At 32.7% G+C, this 4,997-nt stretch overlaps 1 pseudogene; it reads right to left on the reverse strand.

The window, feature by feature from the left end:
• Window positions 1–408: 408 nt before the first annotated feature.
• On the reverse strand, window positions 409–1,242 carry LOC149226364 (uncharacterized; annotated as a pseudogene).
• Window positions 1,243–4,997: the final 3,755 nt, after the last annotated feature.

Consider the following 4,997-nt stretch of genomic DNA (forward strand, 5'->3'; position numbering starts at 1 on the left):
TGGACTAGGTTCTGCTCCAGCCTGCTTCCTCTGTAGGAGATTTTCCCCCTTGTAAGATGTTCTTGAATGATATTCCTTCATTTATGTGCTTTTGTTGTGTATCTGAGTTGTTTTTTGGTTTTGTGCTTGTCCCACTGCCTCCTATTTGTTTTGTTGAGTTGTAAATTGCTGCACCACCTCACACCTCACAATCTCAGATTAAGTATTATAGTAGATTCTGGTATAATGTTTTAGTAAAAAATGGATCTGTAATCTTGTAAGGTTCTGCCCCCATAAAGCAGATGGCAGATGTTGTAGTCCATTCGGATAGCCAATTTGTTGGGGGATGATATTCTTCGGGTCCATAATACCGTCTATTGCATGGACCCAAATCAAGGTAGATTTCCCCAAAGGGATTTTAATAAAAAATTAAAACGATTGGAAATTACCGCGGGGGGGGGGCTGGCGGCGGGAGGGGGGTTCTGAGGTCCTCTGGGTCATGCATAGCTGTCCCGCTTCTATACCTCCATAATGCTCTGTAGTTTCGGAGCTCGCCAATGCAGGGGATGCAATACTGCCGCTGCAGCTCGCAGATTTATCATCCTTGCTAGTCTCGGGTTCGACTTCTGCGTTCTCAGACTCCCCTTTCCTCTTCTTATTCCTGGGAGAAACCCTAATACCCATATTGTCTTCAGCGGCTTTAACATTGCCAGAAGCCTCAACAAACCCTAAAGTACCCTGATCGCTCTTTTGCACCTTATCAGAAGAAGGATCACGCTGGATCGACTTCTTTGCCTGGGTTTGAACCCCCGAAGAGCCGTTTTCAGATGGATTTGCCTGGGCTCGAACCCCGAAGAGATTTTTTCAAGAAGATTTGCCAGGGTTCGAACACCCGAAGATCCATTTTCGAAAGGTTTTTCATTAGTTTCCATGCCAGATCTAATTATACCTTCGTCAGCCATTGTAGCACAGGTGTTCCTGGAGTTAGAATCCAAGAAACCTCCCGAGACAGCGAGAGCTTCGGCTTCCTCCTCCTCCTCTTCAATGGCTCTGAGTTTCTTGATGCTTCCTTCAATCTTGCCCTGCATTTGCTTTCTCTTGGAGCAGAGACCGCCCATAGACCAGTGCACCTCGTTCGCCCATGACAGTAGCGAGACCGAGTGAGAGGGCGGCGGATCGATTCTCTCCGCATTGAACCCGTAGATCCATTGGGCTCGGAAGACTGCCTCCATAAAACTTCCCAGGTGCCAGGGGTAAAACCATCTTATCAACCCTGAAGATGTCCCAACAGCTCTCAATCCCCTGCGGAGGGCTCAGAAATCTATTCTTCGCATCAATGCTGCGATAGACATGCCCCATCGAAGGCCTGCCTTCTCGAGACTGTTTGCCATCCTCGACCTTTACAATGTAACTCCCTACGTTCGCCATGGCTCAGATATAACCATATTACAATTAGTAACATTAAATATTAATTTTTTTTTATAGTGTAACCATAAAAGAATATTACAATGAGTAACATTAAATATATTACAATTAGTAACATTAAATTTTTTAATAGTGTAACCATATTTGTTCAGACTTTTTATTTTCAAATTGGATTGGTTAGAAAAATCAAAGAGGTACGAGTGATTAACTGGTATTGCGAAACAAGATAGCCACCAGTGATTTTACCAAGCGGTATATTTTTCTCTCTTACGGTGGCAGCGTTCCCTGCCGCTTTTCTGCTTATACGATCATCGGGTTTCAGATAGAGAAATATATAAGACAATAAATAAATAAATAAATATACTTTTAAGACCCAAAAAAATATTTTATACTATCATTTATGCTTTCAGATGTCAAAATATAATTATCATTTGCATATATAATCTAAAATGTAATAGAATATTATATTGGAAAGATATTATGCATATTTTTATTTTATTATTTTAAATATTATAATTTTTCCGTAATATAACTTTTATTTATATTTTAACCTTCCTTTGTAATTTTACTTGTTTTTATAATAATATTTATGAAATGTATAAGTATTATCATATTTTTTTTTCCAATATTATATATTTTGTTTAAATATAACTCTTTTCGCACACATACATGCATATAGAGATATATTTCAAATATAATTTTTCATTTTATAAATATAACTCTTTCATATATATAATTGATATTGCTGTAATTTTTCTATGTTTAAGTTATATAGAGTAGTTAAAATAAAAATATATTAATAACAAAAAATTATTTTATCTTTAATTATTTTTAAAATATTCAAGTATTTATATTATACAAGTATTGCAAGTAGCTTAATCCTTGACATTTGAATAGAAATTGAGATTTCATAAAATTTATTTGCCAATATTTTAATGGCTTTTAGTTGTAATAACTACTAACATGCTGAGAAAAAAATTTTGATGAAAATCACATCATAATTCATTTATCGTTTCGAACTAACAAGTATGATTTATCCTCAAACATATTTGTATATATGTTTACATTTTTACGTGTTAAACACATAAATATGATGGTGACAGTTAAACCCAATTTATATTGATATTCCATGGAAAAACACTCACGCGCAAAGTTAACAAAAAAGGAGTTTGTACACCTTGGAGCCTATGGTGGGAAAATGAATTTTTCCACTCCTTTATTAAAATAATAAACTTGTCATATATTAAAAATATAATATTTTACATTATATTATCAATATCTAAAATAAATAGAACTCGGTGAACTCCCATCCCAAACTAGGGTTATAATGCTGCTTAAGCTATATTCTTTTAAGAAAAAGAAAACGATTATGGTAAGATGATTGTTACAAAAAATGTTTTAGGAATAATAATGGCTAGAACTATTCTAGTGCGGGGCAAAAAAGGACGCTGAGGAGCTCGTCATCTTTAAGCTTCATCCTTGGTGAATACCCCATCTGCAACAGAAAAAGCAATCTGTCAAGGGTGCCCATATTCACAACTTTTCTGGGAAACTCTACAAAATTGAAGCAGATTCCCAGTAGAATCTGTAGTGCATAGTCCGTTGCAATATCGAACACAGCCAGCTTCTTGCAATACTAGGTTCGACCATCGCCGACAGACACCGTTCTCAGGGAAAGTGGCGTTATCTGCTTGAAAGCAGTCATGGATGCTAACACCATGAATGATAATGATGGTCACCAGTACTGTGTGCAATGTGCATCTACATCAATTGTCTTGAAACTATTCATTATCGTCTCTTCTTTGAGCGTAATGACTACGTCACTATGAAATATGATCCACATCGGTTCGGCTCTGCAAAAAGAATGTGGCAGAGTGTTGGGCATGGGATTGACTGCATCCTCGTCACTGGAATCTGTTACCAGGTAATATCGACTGTTCCCTCCAATGGCATCTCGACCGAATCCAATAAAAGAATCCGAAAACCTCTGCCTGTTCATTTCCCAGTTTCGGTCGCAGCACCAATAGTCACCGATTGGATTACCGGTTTCACACGATGAATAGGTTCGTTTTCTTCGAGTATCATTGATACTTCTGCTGCAGGCATCATATGCAAACACATGTTATGAAGTAATAATTAGCAAAATGCCAGTATAAATGTTTTATTTTTTTGGTGTTATATTTGTTTGTAATCTGAATGTTTTATGTTTGGGGTTTTGTTTTATATTTTGGATTTTCAGGGTTCAGATTTGTTTATTTGTTTATAATCAGTATAAATCTATTTTAAGTAGAGATGTAAATTGAGTTGAGTTTAGAGGGATCAAAACTTTTAAGTGCAAATTATTTTAGAGTGCAAAAATACAATGTGTTATTCTTCTTGTATCTTCTAATACTAAATATAATATATATAAGACCAAATAAAAATTTTAACCATAAAATTATATATATATATATATATATATATATAAAGTTTATACGGAGATCAATTAGTTAACATAGATATTCAAATAGTTTATTTAAATCTCTTGAAGTATTTTTGAAAAGTTCACACATTTTTTCTTTTACTTCTAATTACTTTACACCATATTCATTTTTTTTTTACTACAATTTAATTATAGCAAACATCTTTTCTGTTTAGAACATAGTTTTTAATTTTAATTTTAGTTTTAAATTAACAATGCTAAAATAAATCAATTCTCCTGATCTTCATAGTGAATTGGGCATTGGTCTATGTCCAAACCACCATGTGAAGAAAATCTCTATAACCTTTGAGATACTAAAAGGGTTGAAGATGAAACTAATTTTTTCTTAGATTCCAACTTATAGTGAAATCTATTTTAATTTTCAAAATATCTCGCATTACCAACCCAACCTTTCTTACCTATTAAGGCAGCAAAACTAATGTGATTTGGGAATGCTTCTAATCAAACATAGAAATAATATGTCAAAATATTTCAACATAAAAATAATATGTTAATGAATTTAGATTAGTTTATTACCTTCTTACTGTATTCAACTTTTTGAGGAAGAAATTATTAAAATTAATTAAATTATGTAATTTAAATTAAGAATTTCCACTAAAAAAATAAACATATTTGAAAAACTAAAACATAAAATTATTAAACAATACTCTAAAATATTAATTATATTTTAAAATTTAAGATTTAAAATAAAAAAATATTTAAAATGATGTATCAATTTTTACACAAAAATATCTCAAAACCTTTGAACCAAAAATAGTTAAACAATATAGTTTGAAAAATAAAATATATAGAAAAACATGTTATAAATATTTATCAAATTTTACACAAATATATTCAAAAAAAAAATTATTTGTAAATTATTGTGGATATTTGACTAAATAATTCACCACAACAAATATGATCCAATATGTACCTAAAAATCCAAAACTCTACACTATTACAATTTTATTTCCCTTTTGATTCATATATCCATAGATTATTGTTAATGTAGTATGCATGCAAATTACAATTATACAAAAGATAGAGAACAACAAAATGGAATCTCAGACACACATTTGACACAAGATATGACCCAGGAAACCATTTGGAGAGAAAGACCCATCTAGAAGGT

Source organism: Pinus tabuliformis, chromosome J (assembly GCF_031772625.1).
Source record: "Pinus tabuliformis cultivar Carrire ecotype Pingquan chromosome J, CPIR1, whole genome shotgun sequence".
NCBI classification, from domain to species: Eukaryota; Viridiplantae; Streptophyta; class Pinopsida; order Pinales; family Pinaceae; genus Pinus; species Pinus tabuliformis.